Here is a 21,025-nt window from a genome sequence, read left to right as displayed (position 1 = left end):
TACCATGATCCTTCATTTCACAGTGGAGTTCTTTATTGTACAAGTATAACTATAAACAAAGTCTGGTTATGTAGGACGGAGGCAGGCATCTGATAGAAGTATGCTAGCCAGCTAATCTCAGTGGAATTTAGGTGAGGATATGAACTAAATATTTGTAACTTTTCTTGCATCTGTAAACTATGAATTTTTCATGTGTTGCAAAAATTATAAATCAATTTTCATCTGAAATCAATTGTCACAAGGGTCTTTCCCTTTCTCTGAGCCCACTGTTGAGCTTTTGTATCTGCAGATGTGGACATACCTAAATGCTAATTTTCTTTCAGTGTAGATAAGATTTGGTAGCCTCTAATTCTCAACAAAAGATGGGATTCCAGCTTCTTCAAGTTGTTTGGGAGTTAAAGGTCGGGATCTATGCCACTGAAAAGGGAAATATATCCATTGATTTGGAATGCAGTTAAAGTTTTTATCCTTCTGTGTGACATTAGTGTCACAAAGTATTAATGATCTCCATATTATCAAGGGAAATAAACTTTTGGGATCTGATTTAGCAGTGCATAATTATACTTTTATTTTAATCTGACACCAATGCTTTCAATGAGCTGAAATTAACTGAACTAATTCAATGGCGAAACAGGCCTACTTTTTTGTATATTTGCTAAATTTGTATTAATTTTATATCAGTATAATGTCATTTCTGGAGTAGAACTTCACATCTAAAATTATACCCTATTTGCACTAAATATATATAGATCTTCCATAGGTAGTTCCACTACCCTTCAAATTTTTATCAGAGAGGGCCTTTTATCAGAGGCATCTGACGAAGTGGGTCTTTGACCACGAAAGCTTATGCTCCAATAAATCTGTTAGTCTATAAGGTCCCACAGGACTTCTCATTGTTTTTCAAATTTTTGTCTTTCTCAAATGCTTTGATCTTACAATAGACCTTTTTTTTCAGTCCCAGATTCTCAGTTCCAGTTTTGTCCCCTAGTCATGTAGTCTGGTTGCAACGGGCCAGTTGAGAAGCCTCATGATAGAAATGAATTCTTAATGAGCTTAAAACTGTATCTAATGCTAAACGTACCCTTTTCTCCCAGGATATAAGTAATGTCTTGGGTGGTGCAAGTGCAGTTCTAGCATCAGAAATCTGTATCCAGCTTCTCAAATGCCCCCATCCACATCTTACACTCATGAAATCTTGAAATAATCTTGCTGCTATGGTTGTTTTCCTCCTACACAGTGTTTACATGGAGTTATATTCAAAGATCTCTTTGTGCCATACCCTTGTCCTGAGTAGCTGAAACTCATGGAACTACTTAAGGCATGCTATTGCATAGAGGAGCAATTTGGGTAAGACTTTTGGAAACTGTGCATTTTAAGTGAATACTAGCATATATTTGTGGGAAGCATATTTTAACTTGTAAATATTGGAAACCTGATTGGATGAGCAGAGCCAAGTGTAACCCACACTTCCTCCATGTTACTTTGTCCCCCATCTCATGAGTGGGCATCATACAAGCGTATGACTCAATACAACCTCAGAGTTAAAGGAATAGCAATAGAGGGTGCATGCTTTTTAGATCTGGATGTTACCGGGTTGAATTACACTGCTAGGGAGCCCTTTGCAAATGTTATGCCTCTGAGTGAGTTGGCATCAGCAACAGAAATCAAACTGTAATGTTACACACCCAGAAGAAAGTACTGAACAGCAGTAGCACTGCAGGGTATGATGTCTTTGCAATTAACTTCATTATTGAGGTGTAATTTACCTAATTAGTTTATTTCATCAAGCAGATTTGATTGACTATTTTTTTCCTGCCACTTTTCAGCTTGTTTGTACTTTGAACTAATGAGAGCTGTATTGTTTGACATGACAGTTTCATTGCCATCTTAAAGGGACCAATACATAAATAAGACATCTGTCACTTTCTTTGTATATAGTTGCTGTTTTATTTCAGTCCAATGATTGATAAAAGACAGGAGTGAGGGTTTTTTTGTTTTTAAAAGCAGTGTAGGGAATTATTTTCTGATTAGACAGCCTAAATTGTTTGGGACACACTAATAAATCAGGGAATTTACTTCCTGAGGAGTTATGAAAAAAAGGAAATGAGCATCAATGCAATACAAGAGCAAAACATGAAAGGGCATAAAGAATGAAGGACTTATGAAGGAAAGAAGGAAAGCTTTAACCACACATTTCTACATGGGGCTCATCACACTTGGGTGGTAAGAGCTGTCTTTCTCGCCTCTGAAGTGGCTTCCAAACCAAAAATCGGAAGATAAAAAGGCAGAGGCGTAGACTGGAGCTTGTTAAATATAAAATGGAATGCTAGAAATAGGGGTCATGGATTTAAGAAAGATGCTGGTTTTAAGCATTATTGGAGCAGACCTGGTAAGCATGTTTCATGAAAAAAAATTGAAAGTTTCTGATTTTTTTCAACAACTTCCTCCATAATTATTGTTCTCTTTGGGATTTGCGTCTCCCTTTTCAGTGGCAGAATGAAATAAAAAGAGAAAAGGAATAAAGAGAGGAAATGCCAATTGAAAATAGAACAAAGGAGAGTATAGGAAGGCTAATTTTTTGAATGAACCATTTCCACCAGCTCCACTTTGAGGAATGATCTCTTAGGCTCCCCCATTGTTTCCCAGAGTCCTCCAAAGTCAGGCTTAATCTTCAAAGTATATTGAACCCCAGAGGAAGAGAATACTGTACACAATAACACTGGTGTAGAACTAGAGATTCAGAATATGAAGGCAGAACTGGCAGGGACCCACACATCTGCATGGATTTGCTTGGTAACATTTTATTTAATTGTAGGAGCAGATAAACTTCTTTCACTCAATACTTATTGTTTCATCTGCCATAAAAATGGGAACTGAATAACTTGATTAAGAGGTTGTCTCGTTCCACTGTAGCTTTTGTAAATGCTTCTGTATCCCCTTATTTTCTGCCAAAAATATGACGTGGTGGCTTCTTACAGTTCTCCTCAGACAATCTGTGTAAATAACCTTTCTGCTCTCAAAGGAAAGAATACATTAAAGGGGGCTCCTTCCAGCAGTTATTTGCATGCCCAGAATTTTTTCTCACTGTTACTTGCCTGGATAAGTGATGAAATAGAGACCCACAGAGCTTATTTGCAGTCCCCTTGTAGGTATAAAATCCATTATTGATATACTCAACTGAAGGTGTGGAACAGTGAGAACCCAAATGCCTGCATGCACAAAGTTGTGTGTGCACGAGTAGCAGAGTGGACTTGATTCTGAAGGCACGTGATTGTAAATCTTCACTATAGCAGTAGAGTGGCACCAATGTGTACCTGGTGTACTTGAGACTCAGCTGCAGAATCAGCACTCGTGTTTTGAGAATGGGTCTTTCGGGATTGACTTTTTCTTCAGTTTTAAAGGCATAAGTGCACCAAATGCTGTGTGATATCAGGATGCTAACCACCCTACCCTGAAATCAATAATAACTACATGAAAGGGACTTGATTTTCCCTTATAGCCCTGAAAAGCGGATATAAAATCAGATCGTACTTTATACGTGTTTTGCACAGGAAGTGGGAAAGGGGGCAGGGACCATGACTCGACACTGATTGGTAGAATGAACCAGGCAAAAAGAGGAGATGGAGTGCAGTGCACCATCCTAAGGCTTCCAAACAACTATACTTCTCTGCAGAGCTCTCATCTTGGGAAAGCCTGGGCCTGTGGCACAATGGCTGTCAAGGATCTATATTGTGGGATAAGCCAGGTATAGCTACAGTGGGATTTGCCCACAGGTGAAGCATTGCCCATTCTAATGACATTGGATGCAAGCATGTAAGCAGCATGTCCTTGAACCCTGAATAGTGCAGCAGGAGTGTGCTGGCCTCATTTCCCAGGGACTGATGGACTGGAGCCATCCTCTTGAATTGCTTCGCTTGGGCCCCAATACAGAAGGACACTACATCATGTGCCAAACTGAAAACACACAAATAGTCCCACTACCATATATGGGATGACTTCTGCAGAAAGTCAGGCATGTGTCTCAAACCCTTGCAGAACTGGGACAGTGTACGCTGTTTGGAACAGGGACAGACTTTTTGTTATGTGTGTGTCTAGCACCCAGCACAACTCAACCTTCAGTTTCTGCTGGGGGTCACTCAGTACTACTAAGGCGCACATAACCATAAAGAGTGTTAGTGCAGACCAAGCCCAGGAAAGAAGAAAATGTTCAATAAAACACAGCAGTATGATCTCTTTAAAGATTTGAAAAAGCGAACTGCTTATTGCATGAGAACTGCCTTGTGTGCAAAGGCATCAGATATGTTATCCTACTTCTCTGTTTCAAGAAAATAAAAAGAAAATGATGATTGTTTTAAAAGTGTAACTTTCTTTAGTTATCTGTTTGAGAGAATCCCCTGGTGGTTTAGTCCATCCTTGTTTTTGTTAGTATAAATTTGGGGAGTTGAGGAACTGCAAGGCTGTGTCAGCTCCTCCACTCAGCCTCTGAGTAGCACTACATCATCTCAACCACATTTCAAAACATACTGTCAAGGTTTTTGTTTTTTTAATCGGGCTTTTATGGTTTTCCAGGGGTGCGTTCAAACTTTTGTTTTTAATTCCCAGCCAAAAGCCTGAAAATAGCATGTCTTGCTCTAATCCTTCTCTAGCTGAACTTGACCCTCTGCTATTCAGAGAAGATAACATGAGCCAATGTGGCTTGTCTATGATTCCACATGTCCAAAGCATACTAGTGATGGAAGAGTTCTGACCCAACACTGTCCAATTGCGTGGGCGATGAGGTGCCCCTATGCAGTGTAGGAATAAGTGAATGGAGAATTCTGATCTCATTGGCTACGTCTACACTGAAATGATTTTCTGGAAATGCTTTTAACGGAAAAGTTTTCCGTTAAAAGCATTTTCGGAAAAGCGCGTCTAGATTGGCAGGATGCTTTTCCGCAAAAGCACTTTTTGTGGAAAAGCGTCCGTGGCCAATCTAGATGCGCTTTTGCGCAAAAAGCCCCGATCACCATTTTCGCGATCGGGGCTTTTTTGCAGAAAACAGTACTGTGCTGTTTACACTGGCCCTCTTGCGCAAATGATTTGCGCAAGAGGACTTTTGCCTGAACGGGAGCAGCACAGTATTTCCGCAAGAACACTGATAATCTTACATGAGATCGTCAATGTTCTTGCGGAAATTCAAGCGGCCAGTGTAGACAGCTGGCAAGTTTTTCCACAAAAGCGGATTTTGTGGAAAAACTTGCCAGTCTAGACACAGCCATTGTGTATTTAACTCACCTTGCTTGGGTGCAAATGGCTACCCAATATGATTCTGAGGCCTGGTCTACTCTAAAGGGGAAAGCCGACTTAAGATATGCAACTCCAGCTATGTAATTGACATAGTTGGAGTCGATGCATTTTAAATCATGTTTTCAGGCCACCCACACAGTTGGCACCAGTAGTCCTTACTCCTTGTAAGGAGCAGGACTACTGGTGCCAACGGGGGCACCCTTTCAGTTTGAATTAGCAGGTCTTCACTTGAACCCTTAATTCGAACCCTGGAAGATCGACTGCAGCAGTGTCGAACTTCTGCATAGTATAGACATGGCCTGAGTGATACTATGCAAATCTCTATGATCATGCATAAGTAATGGCAATTGTTGTCTGTTTTTAAACTCAGTAACAGCACAATATATTTTGTAAAGAAATATGTAGTGCTATATTTCAAAAGTAGTCTTTACATTTGTGCCTGCCATTTCAGATGCAAAATCCCTGTGTTTAGCCCCAGAAATAGAGTTTAAATATGCAACAAGGGTGGGGAGATGCCTAATGTAATTTGATGTGCATGACCTGGGCAAAGTGAGTGACATAGACCTGTTAGTGGCTAATTTGATGTGCATGACCTGGGCAAACTGAGTGACATAGACCTATTAGTGGCTGGACCACGAGGGGTTAATAGTCTACTACTGCGACAGACATCTTTGAGCTCAGTGAGAGAGGGTCATGATGTAATGCTGAGTTTTCCTGTTTTGCCCTTTCTCTTTCTGGGGGCTGATACCTTTGGGCTGTGTCTACACTGGCCCCTTCTTCGCAATAGGCATGCTAATTTATAACTTTGGAATAGGGAAATGCACGGGGATTTAAATATCCCCCGTGGGATTTAAATAAACATGGCCGCCGCTTTTTTTCCGGCTTTTCCCCAAGCCGGAAAAGAGCGTCCAGACTGGCGCGATCCTCCGGAATAAAGCCCTATTCCGGAGGATCTCTTATTCCTATTCAAGTAGGAATAAGAGATCCTCCGGAATAGGGCTTTATTCCAGAGGATCGCGCCAGTCTGGACGCTCTTTTCTGGCTTTTCCCCAAGCCGGGAAAAAAGCGGCGGCCATGTTTATTTAAATCCCGCGAGGGATATTTAAATCCCCTGTGCATTTCCCTATTCCAAAGTTATAAATTAGCATGCCTATTCCGAAGAAGGGGCCAGCGTAGATGTAGCCATACAGAAATAAAAATTGCTTATTCCCAATTAAGGGTGCATATAGAAGCTGGGTTGAAGCCCTGCTAGGCATACGGTTCTTCGAATGCATCAGACATTCCTTAACCAAATTATAATGATACAAAGTGGTTCAATTTGAGGCCTAAATTACTTGACAATGCCTTATTAAAACAAGAGTGAAAAAAGCAATTTTTGCAGATGCATGTTCCAATGAGTTTAAAGTGTTATGGGGGCAAACAAGTGGGAGGGAGAAACCTAGTGGGAATAGTGACGTATAATCAGAACTATCTTCCCAGGCTATGGAAAGCCACCATGGGGTTAAATCCTCCCCCGCTGCATATGAAATGACAACAAGCCCTTGGCAAATTTCCCCATTCTTTATATAACGCTTCTAAGCGCTGAGGCTTGTATTCTCCTAGTAATGCTTTTAATTTGTGTTCTGCTGGGGAGAGGCCAAGTTTTAATCGAAATCATTAGAATGTCTTTGCTTGAAGTAGCTGAGGGCTTGTCATGGGGCTGGAGGAGGTTACTTTAAAATAATTAAAAGAAATGCATAAGGTCATCACTGGTGCCTGAGCTCTTCCAGAAACCAGGCTGTGGGGAGTGGGGAAAGGTTGAGTTTAATGACAACGCCTCTTAACTTACGTAGAATTTTTGCACAGCTACATAGTTTCAGTTATTAAAAGATATCTGTTCCCATTCCTCCACACCTGATAAAGTGGAGTTTGCGTCCAGTTTTCTCTTGGTAGAGACGAGCTTGAATCAAAGCCGGGGATCTAGACACCTCTGAGCCTCAGGGCTTTTGGAAATCCAAACCAGGTCCCATTCTAAATAATATGACTCACCCTTTATCTTTGTGAGTGGCCAAAGCCCCTGATTATTGCGGGGGGAGGGGAAGGGATCAGAATCTCTCAGCCTCTCTCTCTATTTTGTTTCTGTTCCCTCATCCATTGAAATGGGCCAAACGAAAACCCCTATATTGGTCAGTTCCCCACTTGAATTTCAGATCCATACCTGAATTCGCAACTTACTTCCATCTGCAGTTAAAAAGTGTGTGTGTGTGTGTGTGTGTGTGTGTGTGTGTGTGTGTGTGTATGTCTGTGTCTGTGTGTATATACAGGTAGGCTAAATCTTACTGTGATTGTGCTGCGTGGCACAAGTTTTAATTGTCATGAGCAAGCCTTTCTTTCTTTCTTTCTTTCTTTCTTTCTTTCTTTCTTTCTTTCTTTCTATATTTAAAAAGCTTTCATACCACTTCTCTTGCGCAGTCAGGAAGCATCTGCATTGCATTGTGCAGACATACATCCACAGGGGGAAAAAAATGTCCCTTCACTGGGTGTTCATCAAACAACCTAAGATCCATTAGAACCTGGAAAAAAAAAAGTTCATTTCCTAGTTCACCCTTTTTTCTGTTACAGTTGCCAAAGAATAGCACAAAGTCACTGCTGCAGCATGTTGGCAAGTTCAAATCTCTGTGAGAAACTGGCTTTTCTGGAATTACTTTCCATGCCTAAATCTGAATACAGACTTTTACAGAAGACTAGGTTCAAATAATGAACTAACGGTGAACGTTAAAGATTTAGGGAATTGGATCTGAACTCTTGACCCCAGGCATATAAAGAGGTCTGGTTTTCAGGAGAATTAGTCTAGCTGGGCTAATGGGTGCCACTAAGGGCTGTAAGTGTTGTGTCAGGGACCTAATCTTTTAATTAACCGCAGAGTGAAAAGTAGTTTGGAAAATGCGATAAGTCAGATTCAGGTCAGATCAAGCAGAATAATATGCGGGCACTGGTGAAATTAACATACTAGGGAAAAGCAAGCTAAAAATCTCAAAACTTTCCTTCTTAGGCTAATAGAAAATAGGAGGCAGCTTGATTGAGTCAAGGAAATATCACCCTGGAGCTACCAGGATTTGCATTGTTCTTTCATCTTCTTGTCTGGAACTCAAGCCTTAGATATTAACTTAATTAATGGTTTAAATGTGCCATGGCCAGCTTAGAAACACAAGGCAAAATACTCTATAGTAAGACCACATACACTTTGTGTGAAACTCATCCCTGTGCCAAAGGCCGGCATACCACGGTAATGTACCAGCAAAGGACTGAGTGTGCCTATGTCTACACTACAGAGCCTATGACAGCATGTCTCTCTGGGATAGACAAAATGCATGCCAAGAGAAGAGGGAGTTCTGTGGGTATGGGAGTACAGCCTCCCCAAATGATGTTAGCTATGTCAACAGAAGCATTCTCCTGTTGGCATAGCTGGAGCTCTACTGAGTTTTTGTTGGCACAACTACATCTATAGGGGGTTTGTTTTTTTCAGACCTCTGACTAACATAGCTATTCCCCTATAAGTTTACACCGGGCCTGGAACATCAATGAAGCATGGGATTCATGCACAGGCCACGCAGCTAATATTTCCAGCTCTTTTAGAGAGGGATCAAAGCCTATTAGATCATGACTCAGTCAATCAGGGAAAAGATTTTCCTGGTATCTTCTCTTTGATAAGAGCAGCATGTAGGTGTGAGTTTTTTTTTTAATTAATGGAGATTGCCCACCTCCTAGAACAGAAAGGGATCTTGAAAGGTCATCAAGTCCAGTCCCCTGCCTTCACAGCAGGACCAAGCACCACCCCTGCCAATTTTTTCCCCCCAAACTCCTCAATGGCCTCTGCCAGGATTGAACTCACCATACTGGATTTAGCAAGGCAATGCTCAAACCACTGAGCTATCCCTCCCCAGAGGAGTTTAGTACATCAATGTTTCAGTGGAGAATATGGTCTAAATCTAGGCTTGGGTCACTTGTGACTATGATTTGGTCCTGTTCCAGCTCTTGTCTGTCCATATCACAAAGCTGAATGTGTGAAGATGGGCCCAAACCAAAATGATGGGTCTCAACATCCAGAAACATTGGGGATATTCAAAGTTTGGTTTGAACTTTGAGAATTGGGCTCATTGGCATACTCTGTTGAATAGGGGCTGAAGCCCTGCCCTTCCCTTCCTCCTGCAAAAAAAAACAAAACAAAACAAAAAAACAAAAGAAAACTGGGGAAATAAATCAGGACCAAGTTATATTTGCTGAGCTGTTTGGGGCAACTTACTCAATACTTGTGCATGCTATTCCTGGAACTAAGCCAGTGCTATGTGTCGTTCACTTAGTATCTGAGCCCTAGTCTAGGGTAAGAATCCCAAAGACTTCAGTGGCCGTGAAGGTGAAACCTAAATATCCAGGAAAAATCACTGAAGGAATACAACAATTCCTGAGGGAATACAATGTCCAGCCCAGTAAGTATCTGTTGATGCTAATAATTCCAAGCCAATTTAGAAAGTAGAACCATAATAATCTAATTGTGGTATTCAATGAAGGAAAGTGATGGCATTCTACAAAATGAAGCATTCCCAACCCTTCACAGCATTCCCACATATGGGTATCCCTCAGGCCTGACATTGGCAGTGTTTAACAAAAGTGCCATTTTCTATCCCCATAATTGTTATAAGATTCTGTTCTTGCCAAAAATGAAAGGGCTAAATTGCATTCACTTACTTAAAAACAGCCCGGCTGTCAACTAAGACGCATATTTAATTGTTCTCCCTGTACTTTGTCAGGCTGGAGCAGTTTCAAACAGTCCACCAATCATGAGCAGAAAAAAAAAATCATTAGAAAATCAATTTTTGCTTAATTGAAGATCCTTCTTCCAAATGGGAATGAAGTGAGATTTATACCCTCAGATTCACTGACTGTATAACGATGGCTCTTTCGCTTGTCAAAGTTTTCATTTGGTAGATGTGCAGTAGGCAAAGTCTACCTATTCCAACTGCAGAGGACCCACACAGCCAGACCTTAGAAGATGAAGGGCTGTAGAATGTGTGATGTACAGCGGGCTGTGTTCACAGAGTGAGGCAAAGTTAAAAGCTCTAGGGGGCATTTGGGAACCATCACAAAGAAATGAATAAAGACTTTACCTGGCTAGCACACTGTCTTCCACATTCTAAGGACTTAACCAACCAAACAATGGGTACTTAAGAACAATTCGCACCTTCCCTTTCAGCTTCTTGTAACATGAACACTCTAATAAACTATTTTCCCCCTTCCTTCCCCCCATCTCCTATTTATTTTGAAACTGGACTTTTAATAGTCCATTCATCTGAAGAAGTGGGTTATACCCACAAAAGTTCACGATACCATCTACACGTTTTGTTAGTCTTTAAGGTGCTGCTAGACTATTCCTTGTTTTTTTAAGTTTTTACATATATTGGTTATTTCAGTTGATATAAATTACAAATACAAAAGTTCAGATCCTTGAGACCTTTCTTTTAACACCCAAGACTTTTATGTTGGCACTATTGGGTATTGGGTTGAATTGTAGTCTCTTTTTTGGGGGGCAGGTGGGGGGGCATTATTTTTTGGTTTGACCACTTGGGGCATGGAAATATTTTCTGTCCTGGGCAGCAAAATATTTACGAGGTTTCCTGGATCAAACACTTTTCACCTGATGGAAAGTTTTACTGGATGGGGCTTAGAAAATGGGTACTATTTTCTTGTAAGTTTAGAATAAGTGAGAGAAGTGATCAAAGAATAAATATCAAGCGGTGACTCATAGTGAATTTACCAAAGTTCAATAAACATAAAAGTGATGAATTTAGATGTCACGTAATTAACTTAGAATTACACAAGCAATAACCGAGAAATTACACCTTTAATAATGTATTAAACTTGTCAGGAATACTTAGTCATTCAACTAGAATTTAACAAGATCGCCTACAGCAAGCTACAGTAATTAGATATCACTACTGAAAACAGTCGTGACAGTTCCTCATTGATACCTTTTATTATAAAGTTAAATGCCAAACATTTCTTTTGAGTGGATTAAGGAATAATATTAGATGTGTTAAGACCATAATCACTACTTATATAAACTGTATGTGGGAAGAAATTAATTAATGAATTAGATTACCAGCTACATCCATCAATCATTTACACAAATGTGGTACAAGTATTCACTCCTGTGATTTAAATTATAACCTGAGAATGACTGCTCCTTGGTAGGTCTGTCAGCAGAAAAATAGGAAAGGAAATGGAAGAGAAAACTTTGGGGAAATAGGTTTAGAAAAACCAGCATTTGTATCTATTTGAATCTGCAGATCTTCAAAATGCAGCAAACAGTTTGGCACAGGCACAGCTGGAGAAATTAACCAGTGAAGAAATTGTTGGTATAAATAGTACTGCAGAACTTGGGATCTGTATATAACCAGATTAGTTTGTTTAAATTGTGAGAAAGGAAGGATCATTGGTTCAAAGAGAGGAAATATGGGATTTCTGGACAGGGATTTACTTGCCAGCTGACCCTTGAACAAAAAAAAAAAAAGCATCATGTTGCATATATTTGCATTATCTCAGTCACAATCCATTAAAAGTAGATGCCTCACAAATCGTGTTGTGAGAAATGCATCATGTCTTTCTAATATTGTCCATATAATTCAAGGCTCCCAAGGAATATGCTAAAAGCATTGAGGAATTTAAAAGTAGATGGGACAAAGAGAACAGTTCTGTCTATATGAAACAATCCTGTATTGTCAAGGATGGACTTGAATGATCAAATATCCTTCCCATTTTAAGTGCTATAATTATATGTCTTATCCTGCAAGGCGCTGAGCTCTCTCAAGTACAATTGTCTATAAGACTTCTCAGGATTGGGCCATAGATGATTATATATGCGTCATCTATGCCAAATGCAAATCCAAATCACCAGAGGTAAAAGGTTCTTGGCTTTTTCTAGCTTTCTAGTCAAATTAATGTTTAGAAGTCATTAAAAAGTTCATTCTCTGCACCTTTAGCACTACACCTTTGCTTTGTTGCATGCATGCATGTCGAGCCATTATTTCCATAAGTATAAGGTTATTCATAAAAAATTAAAACACTACATTTTATGTGATTCCCAGTTAGTTGCATGGCAACTGGAAATGTCTTTATTTTTATGCGTATAAAAATTCAATAGATGCCTTTTAATCATTCATTGGTAATGAGCTTAGAAGACATTGAATGCTTAAGCCAGCACATTTAGATTTTATCAAATGGTTAAACTGAGTGAGCCTTTTTGCATGTACTGAGGTCACTTACCAGATGATGCCAAGCCACATGTCTACAAAGAACTGGCAAACAACAAAACACTAAAGAAGGTGACTGACCTAAACAGCATCAAGGCCGACCAAGAGTATTTGTTTGCAGAAAGTGTAAAAGCAACAAGCAGTCCTGTGGCACCTTATCCCTGGTCTACACTAGGGAGTACTTTCAAAATAACTCCCCTTATTCCAAATAACAAGTGGATCACCCACGCTACCGAACCTATTTTTTCAAAATAATGGGCTGCTTTTTTCGAAATAATAACTCCTGCTTTCCATGAGGAATAATGCTAATTTCAAAATAGTTATTTCTAAATAGCGGTAATGTGGATGCTCCACTGCTGCTCTTTTGAACTAACTACTCCCCAGAGTCATTCAAAGTAATTACTCTTCCTCAAGAGGCTTGCAGTATAGAAGTAGCCTAAGGGAGTCTGCCTCGGACTAATTTTGAGGCTTCCCCATAGTGTGGACATGCTATTTCAAAATTATTATGTTGGGAGTTATTATTTTAAAATAATTTCCTAATGTAGACATGTCCTTAGAGCAGGAGTGGGGAACCTAAGGTCCCGGGGGCTGAATGAGGCTCTTGAGTTACCTGGATCTGGCCCCCGAGGCTTTAGGGCCTTCCCCAGCTTTGGGGAGCCTGTGCTGGCAGTCCAGCCCCCCTGCCACCTTCCCACAGGCCCTAGCCCCCAACTAATTTTTCTGTGGGTCAGCAGCCCCCAAACCAAAAAAGGTTCCCCATCCCTTCTCTAGGTACTGCTGCATGACAAATAAAATGAAAAGAACATTAAAACAACCTTTGGAAAAAGAATCAGTTATTTACGAAGAGCTCTGCCAGCCAACTTTCTTATTGCTTGTGGGAAAGCTAGCTCTGAGTTACAGTACCAGAGCATGGAACCAGCTGGACTGATGTGCCATGGGACTTTTAAACTATTTGCTTCTTCACTGCTCCTGTCCCCATACCTAGGGGCTATGTCTAGACTGGCATGATTTTCCGCAAATGCTTTTAACAGAAAAGTTTTTCCATTAAAAGCATTTGTGGAAAAGAGCACCTAGATTGGCATGGATGCTTTTGCGCAAAAGCACTTTTTGCGGAAAAGCAGCTGTGACAATCTAGACGTGGTTTTGCGCAAGAAAGCTCCGATCGCCATTTTCGCCATCGGGGCTTTTTTGCGCAAAACAGTCCTCCCCTGTCTACACTGGCCCTCTTGCGCAAATAAATTTGTGCAAGAGGGCTTATCCCTGAGCGGGAGCATCATAGTATTTGCCAATTGTCTGTGTAGACAGTGCCAATTTCAAAATAAGCTATTTCAAAATTACTTCAAAATAAGCTATGCAATTTGCATAACACAAATTGCATAGCTTATTTCGAGGTAAGGGTGCAGTGTAGATGCACCCCTAGAGTTCTTTGAGGGGGGTCAACAAACATGTGGACAAGGAGGATCCAGTAAACATAGTGTACATAGATTTCCAGAAAGCCTTTGACAAGGTCCCTCGCCAAAGGCTTCTAAGTAAAGTAAGTTATCATGGGATAAGAGGACAGGTCCTCTCATGGACTGATAACTGGTTAAAAGACAGGAAACAAAGGGTAGGAATATATTTTTTTTCAGACTAGAGAGAGGTACCTAGTGGTATCTCCCAAGGGTCCATACTAGGAACAATCCTATTCAATTTATTTATAAATGATCTAGAGAAAGGGGTAAACAGTGAGGTGGCAATATTTGCAGATGCTACTAAACTGCTCAAGATAGTTAAGATCAAAGCAGACTGTGAAGAGATTCAAAAAGATCTCACAGAACTAAGTGACTAGGAACAAAATGCAAATGAAAATTAATTTTGGTAAATGTAAAGCAATGCACACTGGAAAAAATAATCCCAACTAGACATTCAATACGATGGGGACTAATTTATCTATAACTAATCAAGAGAGAGATCTTGGAGTCGCTGTGGATATTTTTCTGAAAACATCTATTCGATGTTCAGCAGCAGTCAAAAAAGCAAACAATGTTAGGAATCATTAAAAAAGGGATAGAGAATAAAACATTGAATACTTTATTGCCTCTATATAAAACCATGGTATGCCCACATCTTGAATACTGCATACAGATGTGGTCTCCTCATCTCAAAAGATATATTGGCATTGGAAAAGGTTCAGAAGAAGGCAACGAAAACATGATTAAAGGTTTGGAATGGGTCCCATATGAAGAGAGATTAAAAAGACTGGGACTTTTCATTTTAGAAAAGGAGACTAAAGGGGGATATGATAGAGGTTTATTAAATAATGACTGGTGTGGAAAAAGTGAATAAGGAAAAGTTATTTACTTGTTCCCATAACATAAGAACTCGGGGTCTCATGTTATGGGAACAAGTAAATAACTTCTCCTTGTTTGGTTTTTTCCACACCAATCACCAAATGAAATTAATAGGTAGTAGGTTTAAAACAAACAAAAGGAAGTTTTTGTTCACATAGCACACAGCTGGACTGTGGCACTCCTTGCCAAAGGAGGTTGTGAAGACCAGGACTTTAACAGGGTTTAAGAAAGAACTAAATAAATTCATGGATATTCAGTCCGTCAATGGCTATTAGCCAAGATGGGTAGGAATGGTGTCCCTAGCCTGTTTGTCAGAAGCTGAGAATGGACGATAGGAGAGCGATTGCTTGAATATCTCCCGTTCTGTTCACTCCCTCTGGGGCATCTGGCATTGGCTTCTGTCACAAGACAGGATACTGGACTGGATGAACCTTTGGTCTGACCCAATATGGCTGTTCTTATGTAAAATGTTACCATTCCTGATGTTGGATTTGTGTCCACTTATCCTTCGTCACAGAGACAAATATACATGGCAGAGGGGCTTTTCTGGCATGTATCACATTAAAGGATGTGCAGTTGTACGAGCCCCTGATTTTGTGGTTTATGTGGTTAGATCCTGTGATGGTGTCACTTGTATAGATATGTGAGCAGAGTTGTCAACAGGGTTTGCTGCAGGGGTGGGTTCCTGGGTGAGCGTATCTGAGATATGGTGCATGGCTGCTGGTAAGTATTTGCTTCAGGTTGGGGGGCTGTCCAGAGGCAAAGATTGGCCTTATTACACAAGGCAGGCAGCAGCCGTTTTCCATATGCTTTTACTCTCCCAGACACTTTTCACATCGCTGGCACGCTACCTGTAGAGGGCGACAACACTGGAAGAGCAATGATGCTCTTTGTGACACCCTGTAGGGCTTTGTGCCTCCTTTAGTTGATAGCAAAATATGGTTTAAAACAGGGCTACTCAACTTTGTAAGGGCCACAATAACACTCACAGCACATGCTGATGCTGCAAGTTAAGTGTGGTTGCATATTCATGCAAATATGTATGCAAATATATGCAAATAGCTTCTTTCATACTAACAGGCATGATACAAATCACTTCCCACAATACCCCAGCACTCCCAGGACCTCCTCCCTGGGGGCTAGAAACACCAACATCCTGTACTCATCTGTTCCAGTCAGCCTGTCTGCTTGCGTCTTTCAGTGCTCACCCCACCTGGGAGATGCCTCGCTGTTGTGAAACATGTTCCCAGTGGAGGCCATGTTCAAAGGATCCCACCTGCAGGCCGCATGTTGAGCCCCACGTAAACCCAAACCGCAACCAAACAGGCTGCATGTTGCGTAGCCCTGGTTTAAAAGGACAGTAGGTAGAGTGGCAGGATCAGACTCACCCCTGGGTCCCAGATCCCTGCTCTGTCCACAAACCCACAATCTCATTTGCCCTTTCCAGCGTTTCAGCATTCTGCCCCTTGGGTAAACAAGTGTTGGGGCAGATACCTGGGCTGAATAACCAGCCCCCTTCAGTCACCACCTGGGCTCTCAGGCCACTCGGGGAAGGGAGCCCAAACACTCCCTGTCAGAGACCCTCACCTTCCCCATCTATTCTGACAGTGCTGACGTTCTGTTTCTCTAGCACTTTCCCATCAGCTCTCACTTCCCTCCAAACTCCTCTTCCACTCTCCCCTGCCCTGTCCCCCCCCCCCCCCAGGAAGGTTTTTAAAGAGGTCGGGTAGCAGCCTGAAGTCAGCTCACCTGGCCCTTAATTGATTTATAGCAGCCCTAACTCAGCTGCCCCTGATTAGCTAGGGATATTGCTGTTTTTCAGAGCTGCCTCTCTAGTCTTTCCCCTTCCATCAAGCCCTTTAACCTGCCCTGTCACTGTAGGTGGAGACCCAGTAAATGTCACTCTCTGCCCCAATCCATCAGAATGCTCCCCCCATTCAAATGGAGGGGTGTGGGATGGAGGATGGGGGAAGAAGGTAGCACGGGGTAGGAGACTGGGGTGGAGGAGGGGGTGTGGGGTCTGAGAGGCACTTTGGGTGAAGGAGGGGGTTGTGACTTGGGGCAGGGGATTGGGGTGCAGGAGGAGGAGCAGGGTCTGGGAGAGAGGATGGGTGCTGAAAAGGATTCTGACCTGGAAGAGGGCTGTAGGAAGGGTGCAGCCGGGTCTGGGAGGGGGACTGTGACTAGTGCAAGGATAAAAGGGAGGTGGTGCAGAGGGTTTGGTTTGTGACATGGGGCAGGGAATTGAGGTGTGGACAGTGGTGGGGTGCAAGCTCTGGATGGGAGGTGATTACCTTAGGCAGCTCCTGACCAGCAGCCCAACAGGACTCTCAGGCAGACTCCCTGCCTACTGTGGCCCCTTCATGCCACTTGAAGCTGTGAGGGCCATGTACTCTCTGCACACTGCACTCCCCTGGGGAGGATACAATCCATCCCCTCATCCAGGCCATTAATAAAGATGTTGAACAAAACCCGTCCTAGAATAGATCCTTGGGGCACTCCGCTAGAAACCGACCACCAACCTGACATCGAGCCATTGATCACTACCCGTTGGGCCCGACAGTCTAGCCAGCTTTCTATCCATCTTACAGTCCATTTATCCAATCCATATTCCCTTAACTTGCTGGCAAGAATATTGTGGGAGACTGTATCAAAAGCTTTGCTAAAGTCAAGGTATATCACATCCACAGACTTTCCCATATCCGCAGAGCCAGTTACCTCATCATAGAAGCTAATCTGATTGGTCAGGCACGACTTGCCCTTTGTGAATCCATGTTGACTATTCCTGTTCACTTTCCCCTCTTCCAAGTGCTTCAAAGTGGATTCCTTGAGGATCCCCTCCATGATTTTTCCAGGATCTGAGGTAAGGCTGACAGATCTGTAGTGCCTTGGATCGTCCTTCTTCCTTTTTTTAAAGATTGGCACTACATTTGCCTTTTTCCAATCATCCGGGATCTCTCCCGATCTCCATGAGTTTTCAAAGATAATGGCCAAAGACTCTGTAATGATATTTGCCTACTCTTTCAGTACCCTTGGATGCATTAAATCTGTGCCCATGAATTTGTGTATGTTTAGCTTTTCTAAATAGTTCCTAACTTGTTCTTTCTCCACCAAGGGCTGCCCACTTCCTTCCCATACTGTGTTGCCTGGTGCATTTGTCTGGGAGCTGACCTTGTCCGTGAAGACAGAGGCAAAGAAAGCATTGAGTACTTCAGCTTTTCCCACATCATCTGTCACTAGATTACCTCTCTCATCCAGTAAGGCAGTGGTCTCCTTTTTACACCCAAGATCACTTTTTAAGTCTCAGAATAGGCAAAGATCTACTGCCCCGCCCCTTCCTTGAAGCCCCGCCTACATTACATGAGGCAATCTAATGTAAATGCACTGCACAGGTGCGCAGTTCAGAGAGGGCTCAAGAGCTACTCTTGGAGCCCCTGAGATCTACCGGTAGATCGCGATCTACTGGCTGGTGACCACGGCAGTAAGGGCCCCACACCCTCTCTGACCACCCTCTTATTGCTAACATGCCTGTAGAAACCTTTTTTGTTACCCTTCACATCCCTTGCTAGCTGCAATTCCAATTGCGCTTTTGCCTTGCTGATAACTCCCCTGCATTCTTGAGCAATATATTTATACTCCTCCCTAGTTATCTGTCCAAGTTTCCACTTCTTGTAAGCTTCCTGTTTGTGTTTAAGCTCATCAAGGATTTCCCTGGTAAGCCAATCTGATCACCTACCATATTTGCTTTTCTTGCTGTGCATCGGGATGGTTTCTTCATGTGCCTTTAATAAGGCTTCTTTAAAATACTGCCAGCTCTCCTGGACTCCTTTCCCCTTCATGTAAGCATCCCAGGGAATCCTGCCCATTAGTTCTCTGAGGGAGTCAAAGTCCACTTTTCTGAAGTCCAGAGTGTGTATTTTGCTACTCTCCTCTCTTCTTTTGGTCAGGATCCTGAAATCTACCATCTCATGATTTCGATGTTGTCACCCACCTCTATTTCTCCTACTAGTTCCACCCTGTTTATGAGCAGCAGGTCAAGCTGTGCATGGTCCCTGGTCGGTTCCTTCAGCACTTGTACCAAGAAGTTATCGCCAACATTCTCCAGAAACTTCCTGGATTGTCTGTGTACTTCTGTATTGGTCTCCCAAGAAATGTCAGGGTGATTAAAGTCCCCGATGAGAACCAGGGCGGGTGATCTGGAAGCTTCTCTCAGTTGTCCAAAAAAAGCCTCTTCTACCTCATCAACCTGATCCGGTGGTCAACAGCAGACACCAACTACAACATCACCCTTGTTGCTTCGACCTCTAAACTTAACCCATAGACTTTCAACAGTCTTTTCTCCCTCTATATACTGGAGCTCCAAGCAATCATACTGCTCTCTTACATACAATACAACTCCTACTCCTTTTCTCCCCCGCCTGTTCTTCCTGAACAGTTTATACCCTTTCATGATAGTGCTCCAGTCATGCAAGACATCCCACCAAGTCTCTGTTATTCCGATCAAATCATAGTTCTTTGACTGGGCCGGGGCTTCTAATTCTTCCTGTTTGTTTCTCAGGCTTCCTGCATTCGTGTACAAACACCTTAGATGATCAGTTGATCACCCTACCTTTCCCATCCAAATCAGGGATCCTCCTTTGTTGCTTGTTCCTCCTTGTGTTTCTTCCCGGTATCTGACTTCCTTACCTCAGGACTTTAGTCACCATCCCCCAACAAACCTAGTTTAAAGTTCTCCTCACTAAGTTTGCAAGCCTGCCCACAAAGATGCTCTTTCCTCTCTTGGTTAGGTGGATCCCATCTCTTCCTAACAATCCTTGTGCCTGGAACAGAGTCCCATGGTAAAAGAAACCAAAGCCCTCTCTCTGACACCACCTGTGCAACCACACATTTACTTCCTCAATTCGACGATCACTACCCAAACCTTTTCCTTCAACAGGGCTCCTGATGGGCTGCGGGATGTGGTGGCATGGATTCTGCAGTTTGGAAGGCTCCTAGGCTGTTATAAATGTGGGACTTCTCCATTGCAGGGTCTGTGTTGTATTGAATTATGTAGTCACGTTGACTCATTCTAAAATTTGTAAAGGCTGGCACTGACAAACATTTTTTTAAAATTGAAAATATCAACAGAGATTTTTTTTCCATAATTTAAAAAAAAATCCAATTCCCAGAGAGCTTTTGTCATTGTCCTAGGATATAGCTTTCTCCAGTGTGAGAGAGCTCTGGAATGTTTCCTTACCTGTTTGTGTTTAAAATTACGGTTTGAACTAGTCCCCGGTGCAAACACGTTCTCATGAATATACAGTAGAATTCATTAGTTACCTTGCGTTAGCCATATTCCAGCACACTTTGATGTTAGCTTGCCATGAATGCTCGTGCATTTGAGTCTTAACATCATTGAATGCCTACTTCTATGCCCCTTCCAGTGCCCAATAAATGAATAGCTCTGAAAAAATGCCACAGCTTGGCCAGTATACATAGGTACTACACTTGATCTTAGCCAAAAGGCCGAGAAGCGATTAAATGAATGCCTAACACTTCACTCACTGAGATTGTACCACAGCATGCTGGACTATTTTTTAATGCCTCTTCCCTGCTGATATGACACCGATGTGGTGTAATTTATTAGTTGTAGTGGTGCTGAAGTTGAGCTGGTCCCAGGATATGAGAGAGACAAAATTGGTAAGGTAAGGTCATTTATTAGATTCATTTCTGTTAGTAAAAGAGACAAGCTTTTAAGTTAGGCAGAGCTCTTCTTTGGGTGTGAGAAAGGTACTCAGAGCTTGTATATGCTTAAAGTTCTACTGCAGTTCACCTGCACTGCTCTCGCTGAACCAAAAGATGGGAAGGAGGAATTCTTCTGTTGATGTAGCACTGGCTACATGGTGATTGAGATTGGTGTGTGGATTTTTCACACCCATGACCAGCATAGTTAAATCAGCTTGCCAACCTTGCCCCTTCAGGAATCAAGTAATTCTGTTGGCCTGCCTAGTCTCACATAATTATCATTGCATCTAATGAATTGGGTCTTTGCCCATGAAAGCTTATGCTCCAATAAATCTGTTAGGGTATGTCTACACTGCCAACTTAATTCGAACTAGGGTGGCTAATGTAGGCATTCGAAGT

At 42.0% G+C, this 21,025-nt stretch overlaps 1 pseudogene; it reads right to left on the bottom strand.

Annotated features, from left to right (window-relative positions):
* Window positions 1-20,330: 20,330 nt before the first annotated feature.
* Window positions 20,331-20,419, bottom strand: LOC149523473 (U2 spliceosomal RNA; annotated as a pseudogene).
* Window positions 20,420-21,025: the final 606 nt, after the last annotated feature.

This window comes from Pelodiscus sinensis, chromosome 17 (assembly GCF_052426305.1).
Source record: "Pelodiscus sinensis isolate ZL-2025 chromosome 17, ASM5242630v1, whole genome shotgun sequence".
NCBI classification, from domain to species: Eukaryota; Metazoa; Chordata; order Testudines; family Trionychidae; genus Pelodiscus; species Pelodiscus sinensis.
The sequence above is the reverse complement of the archived record's forward strand: the minus strand, read 5'-3'. Positions and strand labels throughout refer to the sequence as shown.